Source organism: Eupeodes corollae, chromosome 2 (genome assembly GCF_945859685.1).
Source record: "Eupeodes corollae chromosome 2, idEupCoro1.1, whole genome shotgun sequence".
Lineage (NCBI taxonomy): Eukaryota > Metazoa > Arthropoda > Insecta > Diptera > Syrphidae > Eupeodes > Eupeodes corollae.
The window spans coordinates 54776072-54793372 of record NC_079148.1 but is presented as its reverse complement, the minus strand read 5'-3'; the positions used below and the strand labels follow the sequence as shown (position 1 = coordinate 54793372).

Below are 17301 nucleotides of genomic sequence, written 5' to 3'. Positions count from 1 at the left end.
CAGTTTTTCATCAAATCGATACGTTTTATAAAAAACATCATTATACGTTTCAAATAGGTTGATACGGGTTAAGTATCAATTTTTGATGTTTTATAGAGTTAAAAACAGCTTAAACATTGGTTATGTCGGGTTTATTTTTAGACTCCAAGCTATATTGTTTTAAAATGGGGTTAAATTGTCTATGAATAACATAAACTGGAGTTTAGTTTAGTGAAGACCGAACCAGAACTTACCAATGAACTATGAATATGGCCCGATGCATGCCCGGATCAAAGACGACTTTTTCAAATTTGTGGCCCCCTAAAAAGATATAAAACCCAAGCAAGCCAACCCCTCATTACACAGAGAGTCCTAAATCCCAAGCGAGCCAACCCCCTAATAACCCGGGGCGCTAGGAGACCACGCTCTCAGACACGATGCGCCGAAGTGTTGACGCATCGAAAATGCAAGAAACTATCCCCAAGTGCTCCAACCCCTGATAAGATTAAGAATGTTTGATACCCGGGGCTACTTATTTATCGGGGCTCTTTTTAAAGTTTTTGAAAAATCAAATGTGTTCATTTTGCAATCGCAAATAAAAAATCGTAAACCCAAAAGTGTTAAACCCCGATGTACTTTTATTAAGAAAAGTATTTCTATTTCAATTTTAAACGCTTTTGATAATTTTCAAAATAGCTCAATGAGATATCGAATGGGAAAACTAATAAATTATTTATTTTGATAGAATGTACAGAAACAATACCAGAATAAAAATTAATAATTTTACATTTTTCAATTTGTGGTTGTACTTTGAAGAATATTTATGCCCAAGTTTGTAGAACTCATCCTGTTTTCTTGGATTATTATAACGTTTATAAGTTCTTATGACATTCTTTAACAAAATGAAAATTGAGTTTATGTTCTTGAGCAACTAATAATTTTCGTTTTTTTTTTATTAAAGCTTCACTTTGCTTTGGATTACATTATTTTTACATATACATATGTATTTTCATCTTAATAGAAGTATTTCACTTATTGTTATACAAACGAATAAATTAAAACCGATATTCGTTTACAATTTATTGATCCTAATAACGTTCAGTAAACAATAATTAGTATAGCACTCCTTTTAACAATTATTTAGAGAACTTTTTCAAAATATTTCAAACAAACTGTGTACAACACAACAAATATTTCAGTTATCAGACTCATAAACATAAATAGACAATTGCCATCCATAGAAAAGCTTTACTATCGAACTATAATAAGAATGAGTTTTTAATCAAGTTTTTTTTCAAGCTGATCTCGTTAGTAAAAACTATCTAACTATTCTTATAAGGAATATATACGTATTTAGTTATATATGGCTAGACAATTTAATCTCAATTGAATCGATTTCATTCACGCAACCTTTCACCTATAAAAGCTGTTATGAAGGAAAAAACAGGTGATATAGTTTACACTGGTGGCATACCGCACCCTAAGTTTCGAAACAAGATGACCTCGAATGATACCATTTCTAGTAAAATAAAATAATATAAAAAAAAAACTTTAAATTTGCTTCTTCATATAATGTAGGTAGTAGTCCAATTTTACTAATGAGTTACTCTTTAACCTTTTTTTAATCTAGAAACCTCTCACCCAAGTTGCAAGATTGTCATACTTTCACTGCGCCGTACCGTTTATGTCATCCATGGCAATATAATTTGTTGCTATCACATAAATTTAAATAAATGTACTTGCAATGATGTCCAGAGTCGTCATATGTACTCATATACATATATAACATCCGCCATTCTCTACGATGATGATGATGACTGACTGAATAAAGCTTCCCTCGTTAAAATGTATTAAATAGCAAACTAACACGTAGAATCATTACGTAATGAGTTCATTAAAATAATAATAATAAAAGAAAAAGTGAAAACATAAATTTAAAACAAAATAAAACTATCTCATGGTGGATAAAACAAATCAGCGCCATTTTTGTTTGTGTCTAAAAAAGTAATTAAACCAACAGAGGGATGGATTATTGTATGTTCCATAACAATTGTGCGGAAATTAAATTCGCACCGACCGACATAACAATGGGAATTGGGAATGGGAAGGAGGGTATACAAGACAAAAAAGACTCTATTCTTCCCTGACAAATGTCAAATGAGCTTCGTGTTTTGTTCCTAAACCAAAATTTCAAAAAATTTCGTTGATTTAATGATAAGAACATGTACATAAATCAACCAATTGTGACCTTGCATATTTAGAAACATCTCTCATCACCATATCAACAATAACAAAAAGAAAAACAAACCAACTCGAACAACCAGTTTAATTTAATTGACTTAGTGACTTGTGACATTGACGCGATGGCGTCATCTTTCTGTTGAGTGTGATGGCTAATGAGGCAAAGTAGTTTCGTTTTTTATTTATTTTTTAATTTTGCTGCCGGCTAAGTCCGACAAATAAACGCAAAATAGCAACAAAAACAGAAATACCCTTTGATAAAAACCGGCGCGGCCGCGGCGCAGAGAAGTTGCGGCAGGCAGCCTTATATTACATTAAATACAAAAATAAATCATGCACTAGGATAGAAAAGTTTTTGTTTTTTTTTTTTAATTTCTATTTAAGAAGATTTAAAATTTGTAGAAAAGAAAAAAAAAAAGTTACAACATTTCATTAATTCAAACGAAACAAAATGTCAACTCGAGGTTAAGTTAAATGTTACCCAAGGTTAATTTACATTTGGACACGATATGGCGATGCGATGTGAGCTCAAGCAGATAGCACATAGCAAATCAGAACTTTAAATAACCTGTTTAATGTTGACAAATACGTTTTATAAGCGGCAATTAATATCATCTGGTTGAGTTCGGTGCTGGTAGTTGCAGAGATGTCAAACCAAGTAGATAATGTGGGCGCAGCAATTGAAAGGTTTTTCAATAAGATGTTTCAATAGAAACATTTCATTTGTCAAATTTGATAGACAAGTGAAAATTTGGAACCGTATTTGTCGCTGAAGAACACCAAGATATTTAGAATTATGCATTCCACAAACAAAATATGGATAAAGACCTAAATCTTAGGTTTTAAAGTTAATACAAAAAAATTAACCGATCGATCACCAGCAACGTTGATCTAACAAAATTTCCACACATCAAAAATTCATTTGAGCAATTCATAAGTTTCAAAATTAGTTATATATTCAAGAGTATGTAGGGCATAGATTTTCTTATAAATAAAAAGAAATTGGTGAACATTTTATTTTTGGTGAAGGGGGGTAAAATACTATGGTCAATGGTACGAGTAGGCATTTAGTCAAAAATGCATCAAGCATTTTTCTGTTTTAGCTCTGAACAGTGTCCGAGCATTTTGAGCATGTTCTGAACATCATCGGCACAAAGTGTGTTCTGAGCGTCAACATTATTTTTGAAACACAACTGAACACTTAGCTGTCACTATTTGACATTTGACAATTTCTCGTTCTTTTTATATACAAAAACATGAAATAAGATTAAAAACTTAAATTAAAATTTGATTATAAGCAAGTATGCAAACATGCAAATTTTGAAGCTTGTGTGTGTTCAGCGTTTAATTTGGTCCAAATTTGAAGTTCTGGAAGTTCAGAAGCAAAAAAAAGTTTGAAGTTCTGAAGGTTCAGAAGTAAAAAAAAAGAAACAATTTTTTTGTTTGATATTTCAGGCTTGCTCTGAACTAAAAAAGAAATATGCAAATTATAGCCGATATCCCACATAAGGTAATATAGAACGATGTAGATCCAAGTTTTTAATTGTCTGCCTCTTTTCTTTCAACTACAGTTCACACTACTTTACCAACAGCCATCGTCGTAATAAAAACAAGTTTTTAAGTTTATAAAACTATACCGTATTGGACGTTTTTCTTTTAAAGATCAAAGCAAAAAACTCAAGTATCAAAAATACATCTGCGTTTCTTTCTTAGCTCATTCATATCAGATCACTCGAGCTGTACTTGTTTTTTTTTTTCAATCAGAGCTAGCTCGGAGCATGTTAGAAAATTACTCATAAACTCATATGGTTCAATAAAAATAAGATATTGGTCGCGTTCGGGGATCAAAAACCAAAGCTATACGAAAAGGTTAGGAAAACGCAGTGGATAAACCAACCATCTTTTTCGAGTTACACAGGGCTCAGTTGAAGCTTGCATTGATTTTCATCATTGAAATCAATCATTTGATTTTGTTTTTGACACGTTGCTTATAGCTTTTAATACAAATGTGTGTCAATTATCATTCATTCATAATTTCCTGATTGGAATGAAGTATTTAAGGTAAGAGTTGATCATTGAAATCAAAACTGACAGGTGGTGGTAAAACTAAGAAAATTGATCGATTTTCTCCCTGACTATAAACCGAAAAATTATCTGTTCATTGAAAACGATTTCATCATTAAAATATTAAAAATGAGCAAAAAGAAAATTTCTTTGTTAAATAAAGTAGTTTTTAGTAAAAGAATTCTACAAGTTATTACCTTCATTGTAATTCCAAAAACAACAATTCTAAATCTCGAAATAAAATGTTCAATGATAACTATAACTGGCCCCTCAGCTGTTAAATTCGAAAGAGAGTTAAAAACCTTAATGCCTAAAATTGTATATTCGCCTTCCGTAGAAATATCCAAATTTGTCATTATTTAAATTCTCAGGATCTTAACTATCCTCTTAGGTGCTTTATCCCACTGACTGCTTACTAAAAGTGAATAGATTTGTCAAAAGTTAATGTTTTCCCCTTCTCGGGTTCTCAGAATACCGATTTCATCTCAAATATGGACATAAACACTAAAAGCGCAACAATATTGATTTTTGACCCGTATGCTTCTGACTCTGTACTTACATCATGGGAAAAGAAGTCCAACTAAATTCAAGTAAAGTTTTGAACCAGTCAGGTGGTAACCAAGTTTAAAGTCAAAAAATTGTATTTTAAGTTTTTGTTTTGTCGTAACGGCTTGTTTTTGTCGCTTTCATCTAACACCAACAAGTTAAGTCTAGAACAACTGTTAAATATCGTATATAATTTAGTCTTTAGATAATAAGGCAGACAAATTCTTATTTCCTTTAATATTATCGTCTTAAGTACATTTCGTCTGTAAGACTAGCTTCTTACTTAATCCTTTTTGCATATCGTCAAAAACTTCATTTGTGGACTTATAAATCACGTTAGCAAGTTCAAAGGCTCAAGCTTAACTATTTCTTATCATCCATCCATAAAAAATATTGCGTTCTTATGCTCCTTAACAAAGCTAATGTTTTTGAATTAAAGTTTCCATGCGTACAAAGGGGCGATTTACTATAAAAGTGTGTTTTCATCAATCCGTCGCTGACAAATTGTTAATTTTGTTTTGTAATTTTGTATGAAAACTATATGCCACAATAGTCGCAGGCGGTGTCAATGATGTAGGCTAATTTAATTGTCTTCAATTCGATAGATTCGATTATTGATTTGCTGGCTATGCGTTTGTTATAAAGACACTCTCGATGACATGCAAATGATGTCATGATGATTATATTCTTTTTTGTCTTGGCACTTTTCTGTCCGTCCGTCGTTCGTCGTAAATTAAAACTCGATTTTGATAAAGACTAATTGAGTTTTTTTTTTTTTTTTTCAAAATGAAACAATCAAAATGCGGTTTTTTCTTGATCACGTTCTGTGTCAAATGATTGTGTGCCAAGTAAATTGCATAATTTCAACGTAGACGCATTTATTTGCGATACTGATTCACGCCTTTTTTAAATGATATTAATGTTAACAATTATAGTAGATAAGTTAATATAAACGTATACGCTGTCAACGTAATTGATTATCATCAGTTTTTCAATCATGTTTTGTTTTTATTGTAGGTTTTATTATTGAAGCAAGGTAAAAGACGAACCAGTTTTAAAATATAAACTTTTAAATATTGATTAAAAGTTTATAATCAGTTGTAAGTTTACAGATAATATTTTACTCTTTCTTGTTGATGTTTAATTTATGAAGTTTAAAATTTGTGTGTATACATATAAAATGTCTCTTTGATAGGTTAATCCATCTAATCAAATAAGAAAAAGCTTATTTCTGTGAAGTAATGGCATTGATGTTTTTATTGACATATTTCAAGAACAAGCGGGGGAGATAACAGAGGTTAAAGTTTTTGTCATAGCTTTTCTGCTGTGACACAAAAACTTGAATATTTTGTTTCTTTAGATACTTGTAGTGTAATTTATTCATATTGATTTTGTTTCTGATTGAAGGTCAAATTATATTTACATTTATCAACTTCTCACAGAAAACTACTTTGAGTAAATATAAATAAACCAGTCTAACACGTGGCTTTTAAACTTATGAACATGACATGTCGTTTAAGTTTAGAATCTATAGCTTATTTTAATAAAGAATTATAGCGAATTGAAAATGCTGGTTTCGTGTCTAAAAATCTTAATTATTATTAAGTCATTCTGAGGGTTTATACCTTTTTGATCTCACTCTTTAGAATAAGTTAAATCACGTGTTTAATTCTACATCTGAGAGAAGGGGCCAAATGAATTTATACTTAATTACTTTTATTACCTTTAACAGTATATTTGAGTGAAACTTGAATCAAGGAAACTGGACACCTCAAGATTCTCGGTATGTGCTCTTGTGGCTTAAGATGTTTAGGTTTCCTAAGGAGATACAAGAAGTGTTTCTACCACTTCTTTTTAGCTATTGTTTATAAAACTTATATCCGCTTCAACGAAAGGCATTCAAATGAATTGGTGGTTATAATATTGTTGATTCGTTTACGTATAGGAAGTTGATGAATTTTAACAGTTCAACCTTAACCTGCGATCCCAATTTCGGTTGCAGTCCCAAGTAAAGAAGTTCGTTCTTTAGCCGTACTTCGCGAATGTGGACTGCTTTAACTCACTCTATCTTTCCTTGACATTGCAATACCTAGAAGTTTAAAACAAATACAATTGTTATTTTTTATTTTATCTTTTACCAAATAAACTAAACTAAAGGGGACAGAAGTAAGCATGTTCACTTCTTCCTTATTAGCTATCCATATTTTATCAATGAAATACTTTAACTTTAATCAAAGTCTCCTTATTAAAAGAAAGACATTTAAAAATTTAAAAGGAAATTATTTGAAACTGTTTTCCAGACGTATAGTGACTTCAATGTAAATGAAACCAAAGCAAGTTACGACCAAATTATAGTCTTATCTGGGTTGACGAAATAAAAATCATTTCATTTAAGTTGAAGAATTGTCTCACCAATAAAAGTTTAATCTGTAGAAGTCTGGGAGTAAAATAAGATTAACACAAAGCGACCGAACGTAATTTCAAAAAAAAAAAACTTTCAAAACCTCGCAAATAACGCCAACGCTTTTATATGTACAACAAAAATGCATAGAAAGTCTGATGTGAAACATTCCAACAAAAACGAAACGCTAACTCATTTGTACCTAATTGAATCGGTTGAATGCGTTAATAAGTGATGAGATTTATTGTATGTTTGCATTTCTATTGTTATATTGCGACTGAACTGAAGATGATGGTGTCTTCAGCACATGCAACTTGGCTGTCTGATGTGCTATTCGTAAACTTTTCAATCGGATTGCAGTGAATTAATATTAAACTTGCCAAGAAAAATTGTTTTCTTTGGAATTTGTTTTTTATTATTTATGTCGCAAAGTTATTTTTGAAAAATGCATTTGATTTTGAACAATGCAAGTGAGAAAATGTAATATTCACTTGCTTCACAGCATCTATACAAAGTCAGTTGATAGTGCATCTTATTTCTTGTGATTTTTTATGGAGAATGCATTGTGCGACATTAACTGAAACAAATTTATTCTATTACCAATAGAGTTTAAAAGTTCCAAAAAGTTGGAACATGATAAGCGGTCATACGATTTTGTTATAAAGAAATAAGGCTTAAGTTTCTACAATACCGGATAAAACTGTTTTACAAAAACGGCTACAATAATGGGTTCGGTACAAACAAAATTGAAGTTTTAGAAAAAAGTTATTTTAAAACTCAAATACGTTTTTTTTTATATTGCGCGTGCACTCAAATGGATATGAATACCCTTATAATGATTATACACAGTACGAGCAATAAGGAAGGGAGGATAGGATTGGAAAGAAGATACCGATGCACATTGGTCTTGAATGCTTGCTCATTGCAATGAGTGGGAAATATTGAATCTGGTTAAGCATTCCACATTCGTGTAGTGCGACTAAAAAAAGAATCTCTGTACTTTACTGTACGTCCGAAATTGGGCTCAAGGGTAAACTGATGGGCATTCCTAAAAGAACGGGTATTACGGTTAAATTGTTTGAGGGGAGGAATACAACTGGATATTTCACTAGAACACTTTTTATGAAAATAGCGATAAAATAATGACAATATGAAACCTTACATCGGTACTCAAGAGATATAAAAGTTTCAGTTAAACAACGGTGAGCTATCAATTTTAGACCTCTTTTTTGAATTCTGTCCAAGAGACTCAAATGTGTTATTGGAGAAACGGCCAATATAAGGGAATTGTACTCAAATTTTGGATGAATATAAGCTTTATAGATTATAGCCACATCAGAAGGGGTAAAATACTTCTTGCATCTTCGGAGAAAACCTAAACACTTAGTAGCATTCTTGGCGATGTCAAATATGTAATCACTCCACAACAATTGGTTTGTAATGCACATACCTAGAACTAAAAGCTGTTCAGTCACATCGATGCAAGTACCACTGATGAACCTGAGGGTACTGTCATCAGCGAAACAATGTTGTGGGTTAGAAGATTCAGACAAAAGATCATTTATAAAAATAAGAAAAAGTGTCGGAGATAAAACGGAGCCCTAGGGCACCCCAGCGTTTATTTTGTGAATATCAGATTCAAACCAGTCCAATACTACTTGAATTAAGCGGTCAGAAAGGTAATTTCTCACCCAACGAAGAAGGGATTCATCAATACTAAATGCACGCATTTTCCACAAGAGTGCTTGGTGCCAAATGCCTTTGAAATATCAAGTGCAATAATCTTACTTTCTCCAAAACGATGTAAAGATTTGTTCCACTGTTAGGTGAGATAACCCATGAGATCACCAGTGGACCTATTGCAACGAAACCCATACTGCCGGTCATTAAGAAGCTTCCGTTCTTCAAAATATTTCTTAGGCTAAAAATTGATCAGCGTTTCCATAACCTTGGAAAGAAGGAACGTAATTGCAATTGGACGATAGTAAGATGGTGAGGAGGATTCGCCTTTTTTAGGTACAGGCTGGACAAATGCAGTTTTCCATCCACTCGGGAAGAGACCTGTAGAATAGGATAGATGGAAAAGCTTACGCAGTGGTTTTTCCAGCGTCTGAAAACACCTCTTCAGAACAATAGCGGGGATATTATCCGGGCCAGCGGATTTTTTAATGTGAAGATTTTTAAGTACTCTAGTAACTTGACGTGTACGAAAAAAGATTCTTCCCATAGAATCGTGTACGCTTTCAAGTACAGGCGGAGTCATGTCACTCATTGGCAGTGTCGAATTAACAGCAAACTGTGCTGCAAGCAAATAGGTGTCATTGAAAACGAGCGTCGTAACCGATGAAGACGTAGTGTTACGCACATTTTTTACAAATACCCTTGGAACATTGTAGTATTTTGTACCGTAATTTCTGGTCATCAAAAAATGAATGCGTCGCATATTTTCGTTACAGGTCTTTCTAGCTTGTTTAAACTTATTCTGGTTTTCGTCAGTTGACTTGGCTTTGTTATTCTGGAAACTTGCATTTTTTTCCTAATGACCTCTTTACAGCTCGAATCAAACCATGAGTAAATAAAATAACATTTCTCATTCCACAAAGAATTAAGTTTGTAATCATAAGTGCACTGGAATCCACATCACTATCGAGGAAGCATAGTGACCAATTAAAGTTCCTGAAGAATTCATTGAGACCATCCCAGTTGTCTTCATATTGCCAAACGGCGTTTATTGGCATGATACATTTGCAGATATGACACAATGGTCTGATGTGCCTAGAGGCTATAATACACCCCCAATCATTTTAAAACTATGTTTAGTTTATAAATCTGGTTATTGTATGACCCTAATTGTACCATGGTTACTTTGTAACCCTTCGTTTCTTATAAACCTTGTCATTCCATATAAAAAGTTGTTCATAACCTTGGGTATTATCTTGGGTTACTACATAGCAGTGGTTATTGTATGACCTGCGAATTTTTATAACATGGCTTATCTTATAAACCTGGTTATTTTATATCCCTAGTTATTTTATTACATTGTGTGTTTTATACCCTTAATAATTTTGTCAACCACAGTCCTTTCTCAATCACGGTTATGTCTTAGCCTAGGTTATTTTTAATGCAGGTTATATTTAAGTCACGGTTATTTTTCGATCACTGTTATTTTCTAACCCTAGTTATTTTTAACCTCAGTTATCTTCCAACGTCGGTTCTTTTTAACCTGGGGTATATTTTAACCTTGTCATTTTTATGTTTAACCATTTTGATTTTATAAACTTGTTTTTTTATAACTTCGGTTATTTAATAGCCATGGTTTCATATTATATAATCATTTTAAAATAGTCATTTCTTAACCATGCTTATTTTGTAATCCTGTTTATTTTAAAGCTTCGTTTGTTTATAGCTTTTACTGTTTTATTCCAAAATCAAAAATATTCATCCAAAAATAAAATAGTATTTGGACTTAAAATGTCACAAAGTGTTGACAAATTTACAGATGTTTAAAAGTTACAAGTTTTTTTTCTGATTTTAGAGATTATAAAAACAAGAACTTAAACCATTTTGTCAAGAATTAAGATGAAGAATATCTTTTAAATCTGGTTTGCTTGCAGCAGCTTTTACTTATTTATTATTCACGACGAAAAATATTTCCATTCTTTTTCCTACACATCAGATTAGTATCCGAGTTTTGAGTACCTTTTTTGGTTTATTTATTTATGAAAGTATGATACCTCTCAAGATATCACAAAAACAAAATATTACTGCCCTTCTTTACTTAACTATACAAAAAAATAGACCCACTAACATCACTTTAGTCTAAACAATAAAAAAAAGGCAAATCAAGAGATTTCAACCTACAATCAAAGTACAAACCTTAATCTAATTGTTACTTTTTTTCCTTCTTTCTTTATAATAACTTAAGAGTAACCTGACCTTATTTTTATAAGTTTATCCAACACAATCCGATCCGAGTTCTTTGATAAAGCAAGCTTCCATTCATCAACATCAACATCAGCATCACTCTCTCATGAAATTATTCTTATATATTCTTAGAAAAAATTACTTGAAAAAACACATCTTTTTATCGTAACGACAATCAAAAGCAATGAAGCATGAACCCTCAAACATTGCTCTTAGTGCATTTGCACTTGAAAAAAAAGAAACAACATATTCTTGCATAAAAGATTTCTCTTCTCATCACAATAACAATGTTCGTTTCTCATCATCACAACAACAAACGAAAAAATTTAAAAAAGGTTCAAGAAGTTCTCGCTATACTTAAAACCTTCTTCCCACCGGTACATCTACCTTTTAAACTATTTTCATCGTGTTGCTGATTATAATATGCCATAGTTGGTAAGAGTTAGAAACAGGGTCGAAATATCTAGTGTAAAAAGTAGATATTGTAAAAAGGCCCCAACAACATTGAACATTGTACTGGAAATCATTTACACGTTTAAAATAGTTAAATACAAGAACATTCAATAAAAACACACAGCAGCCTGATATTCATACAACTACAGCAAGCTTAGTTATCATTTAGAAAATCTAATTTAATTCCTTAAAGCATGATGATGAAGATTTATACCTTTAGTTCATGTCACACTGTTTGTGCTCTAAGCTCTCTGTTTAATTTTTGAGTACATCGTGAAGAATGTAATTTATTTTATCCCACGAGATTTTACAAAATTGTTGAGCAGAATTGGTCAAGCCATTTTCATGTAACTCTCGGTGGGATGATTAAATTATTCCTCAGAAACTGCAAACTTCACGTCGCTTTTGCGGCATTCAGTCCTGTCAAGGCCAATTTAAGAAGCAATCTCCTTGAACATGCAGTTGAAGGTAGTATCCGTGGTGTTATGGTTAGTGCGTTGGACTGTCATGCTGGAAATCTCGGGTTCAACCCCTGCCTGTGACAGCTTAAGTTTTGTTTTCACGTGAAAAGCCTCTAGCGAGGATTTGACAAATCCTAGAGGACAAGTGCTTTTTCAAATAAGACGGTTTAAAACTGTGCTCTCCATCCATTACAACATTATTCGAACACAAGAATGGTTGAAAGTTGTAAATCGCCAGGCTCTTGTTCTCCACGGACTGTTGCGCCACATATTTTTTTAACTTGATCCAACTTTTTCGATGCACTCTTGAACATTGAGCAATGTGCAACATGCTTGATACAACATTCAACTCCCAACATTGAACTTTGAAAATTGAACATGAACCATTGAACATTAAGCATCGATCTTATATAAAATATTGCCTCAATACACGGCGCTTGTGTTCCTCGCATAATTCGGTGCAAAAAACCCGAAATTTCTATCACATTGTAATTAAAATTACATACATAGTTGGCTCGAAAACCTCAACCGCACAATACAAAAATAATAATGAACTGAAAGGCAAATTTCATAAAACCATAAACAAACGTTTTAAATCTATAAAGATGTATTTTGCTATCTTCTAAGGATTCTAAAATTGGCAAAAACTTGATTGCAAAGTTAATTTCATATTTGTAATCCTCCTTAGATCTTAAAAATGGTTTTATTAATAAAGATTTGCATTTTCGAATAATCCACTTGAATAGAAAGAAGCTTTCGAATGACAAAGCAGAATAAAGGCAGTTTATATACGAGTTATTTGAAAAATAGTATCAAAAATGTGATAGAAGAAGTACGAAGGAATCGAAAGTAGTATTGTTGCATACTACTAATTAACGCAAAAAATTTTTTTAAAAATATTATATTCTAAACTAATGAGACAGTTGTCTTGTTTCAAGAACTCTTGAAATTTTCTTTCACAAGTTGATATTCTAGAACTCGAATGATGTATGTTTTGAAAGTAAATAAATCCAATTAATTTTGAACTGAACATGACGTGTCCTTGGAAAAACTTTCAAAAACCTGAAGTGTTTCAACAATTATCTTCTTCAAAAAATTATCAAACTCAAAAACCTTCACTAAGTTACACTGTTTAGAGTGAAAGGAATTTTGAACTCTTCCAATTTTATTTAGAATTCGCAAGATCACGATTTATTAACCTTTTTTCAGATTTTATTTTACAATATTTCTGAAAAACATTGAAATTCAGTTTTGCATTCAGGCACTTTGAAAATTCGCTACGGTTCTGACAATGTAACAATGGTAGTTAATGTTGATCGTTCATTAAGATCAAAAAATCCTCTTCACTGTATACCTAATGCATGTTTTCTGCTAATTTACTTCCATACATTTCCAACGAAAACAATAAACCATCAGTCCAGAAGTCAGCATCAGACAGCAGGCAGAACACACGTCATCTAATGTATATACGATAGACACATCTAGCGATGGATGTTCCTCGTAGTTTACTGTGGTGCTAAGTAAATTATGCGTGTGCTATTGAGAGTAATTTAGGTTTCCTTTCCATTGTTTTATCACGACACGAAACTTAGCTAGTAGACCGATGGATGTGAATTAATGTCATCGACCTATAAATGCCACAAGCATCAGCTCACTTTAAAAAAAAATACTTCACTTCACAATTTTTTTTTCGTCTTGATCTTGCTCTCTATTCGCAAGCCAAGCTATGCCATTCGATATGAAGTACGTATATAAACCCCTTTTCTAACTTCTTAAGTTCCTTTTAAAAAAGATTTCTTTCTATTGTTTCTACCTAACTATCAACCTTTTTCTTCCGTATAAAAAGATATACACTGACTCTTTTCATACATACTATAATAGCCTATAAGTTATAAATATAATATAGCTATATAAAACAATGAAGATCTAATGCGAAGTAGCAATATGGCAGAAATCAAGTGGAATGCGATTATGTTATAGAAGTGAGGAATGAGTGCCGGAACTGGAAAAAATTAATATTTTAAGAACATAATCATACGTAATGAACCTATTTTGGATCTCTAAAAATTCCTTTAGAAGGGTGTTTTTTTTTAGCTGTATGAGAAGTTTTGTTGCTTGTTGTCTATACTCTGACAATTGACAATCTCAAACTTTGTTGACATATCAGTTCAAAAAGGTTTTGGCAACTCATCATTATTATGGCAATTTTTAAGAATTTACTTTAAAAGATATCAGTTTTCGAAGTTTTTAGAGAAAAGTAGTGTTAAGTGAAAAATCTCATTTCTGGGTTCAACGATAAGAAAAATTGCCGTTGATGGAGCTAATACAATTTTTAAGCCATTAACAAATCTCCATGACTGTTTGTTAACACGTTAGTATCACGCTGGTGCGCATCTGTCCTTTTTTCTTTCAAAATTCAACTTAAGCACCTCGATACTTTCATCTGCTGATATTGAAAAAGTAGTTGAGCATTCAATTCCCAGTTTCTTTCACTCTTTAACACATGAAACTTCAGAATTGATAGCTTTTGTGAGTACTATTCGCGGAATTCTTTCGTCACCCATTGCCAAAACTCTTGACACGTAGTTGAAATGTAATTGAAGTGTGTCTAAAAAGATGGGTCCTATTCCTGCTTCAAGATGTAAAATATAGTTGGTCGTCGTACTTGGCAACTTAAAAGTACTTTTAATAAAAAAAACGAGGAACTTTTCCAGAGCTTCAAACGATCGGTACCCCCATAATCGCGCTCCGTAAAACAGTAATGCAATTGCGGTAGCTCAAAATACTTGGTTTAGCTATGTGCGAAACGCTATTTCTCAGAATGCAACTTCTCCACACAGAACACATAGCACGCTTTGCTTCCGATAATTTGGATTGAAATAGTTTTTCTAGATTTAAGTTAGATGCAATCAAAACTCCCAGATACTTGTATTCCTTTACTATTTCTATTGGTTCCTCGTCAAACGTTCACTTCTTACTCCTGGAATATCTCTAACAACCGTTTCTGAATATCATCATTTTAAATTTAGAAGATGAAAGTTCCATGTTTTGCAATAAATTTAAAGCCTATTTATTTTATTTTATTTTAGCTGCATTCCGTCATAGTTTTAGCTAGGAAAACTATATCGTCCGCGAACATCAGTCCTGGAATATTCTTTCCTCTTATATCATAACCACCTTCCACAGAATCAGTTATGTCATTTATGTATAAGATAAAGAGAACAGTACTTAAAACGCATCCTTGCTTAACGCCCATTGACGTACCAAACTCATCTGAAAGAGAATTTCCATCCCAAACTCGCGTGACATTTTCTTCGTACATGGCTCTAATGACGGATATAAGTTTAGTTGAGATTTCATATTTAAAGCTTGTAAAAAAGTGCTTCCCGGGGAATTGAATGGAAGGCTGCTCGAAAATCCACAAAAAAAGCGTAAAGCTTTTTTCCTTTACTTTTATAAATATCAGCAATATTTATTAATGAAAAAAGTTGGTCAATTGTCGAGTAGTTTTTCCTAAAGCTAGCTTGGAGTTCGTTAAATATTTGTTCAGATTCGAGCCACTCGTTGAGTCTATTATATAATACCGAACCAAGGATCTTTACTGTTGTATTTAAAAATGAGATGCCTCTATAATTTGATGGATCTTCTAAATTACCTTTTTTATGTAGCGGAAAAATAATTTCCGAAAACTCTCGGGGACGTCAGCGGTATCGAAAACTCTGTTGTAATCCAAAGTTAGAAGCCGTAAGAAATCTGGTGTAAAATTTTTAAAATATACATACGGTATATTGAGCAAACTAGTAAAATGGATTTTCAATTGTTCAATGTATAGTACTTTAGCCGTTGGAAACTTTTTTCTACTCACAAGCCTAATTGCTTTCCAGAACTCCATAGTGTTTTTCGCGCTGTTTACCATTTCGATGTTTTTTCGTTAAAATTTCGCTTTTTGCGTTACAAAGATTTTTGATTTTTTGTTCGCTCTGCATAGAGGATTCTAAAATTGAGGTTATTGGTCGTTTTGAATAATTTCAAGTACGCAAAAGATAGGTTCCTTGTTCTCATGCAATCACTGTCAAACTAATTTTGCTTATTTGCCAAAACCTCCTTTTTTGCCGATGTTTTTTGGAGCGCTACATTCTTGATAATGGTCGTCAATATGTGCATGTGTAGATTAGCATTCAAAGTTTTATTATTTTTAGCTGTCTTTCCATTGAAGCTTTGGAAGAAGAGTAAGGGCAGGATCAGTTGTCTTCATACGAGATGTTTTCATTTTAAAGGATACCTTTAGCGGCATGTGATCCGAAAATATCTTAACTCCTACTCTAAAATCATCAAAAAATAGGAACCAATCTCTAGACAGAAAATAATAATCGATGGGTATATGTTAAGTCATTGGTCCACCTTTGCCAACAAACCATCAACTCTGTGCCTTGAAATAAAATAAAACTTTCAAAAATTATTTTTTAGGAATAAGATTAACTTATTTCTGCGTTGAGCAATGCAACCACCTGCTGGGACACACTATTTGAATTGAGGTCCGAAGTTTTATGCATTGTTGAAAGTGAAATAAAACCAATTTGGCTTTATCACTTTGCTTAAGTGTAATAAGACCAACTGTTAAAAGTTGGCTTTGTTACACTTCACAAAAGTAAAATAAGGCCAATTCTTTAAATTTGATATTTTTATAGTTGGATTTATTTCACGGCACCAACTCTTGATATATAATTATAATGACTCAATACGAATGATTTATTGGAAATTATAAGTTAAAAATTGGACTTGTGGAATGAACTCTATAAATCGTAACTGCTGAGAACATATGCACAGAAATCTTATACAAATAAAACGTTCTGAAGACCTTAACAAACAAGTGTAACAGATCATATTCTATATTTTTCGAAAAACAAATTGTGTGTAAAGACGTTTTAACATTTATTTTAAAAAATGTTTTCGATTATTTTTTAAAATATTTTTATGCAACTGCATATCCGTTTTCTCTTGTTAGCATATTTCCTCGCACAATGCCTAACTGTGGACTCTTTGTTAGATTATAGAGATCATATCTACACATCCTAAAGCCATTAATCTTTAATTTAATTTATTCGCAAATTTTTCTTGTTCCGACTATTTTTTGATTTATCAAAGAAATGCCATGCATGGCAGTCTGTCGAAATCATTTCAATTCTATTTTTTTTTTGTATTAAATTTATCTTTGATTTTTGATTTACGTAA

General features: G+C 32.2%; 1 protein-coding gene across 1 annotated transcript in view; it reads left to right on the top strand.

Moving 5' to 3' along the window:
* LOC129944105 (putative uncharacterized protein DDB_G0274535) overlaps positions 1-17301 on the top strand; it is a 99441-nt gene that overhangs the window by 48878 nt on the left and 33262 nt on the right. The window lies entirely within an intron of this gene.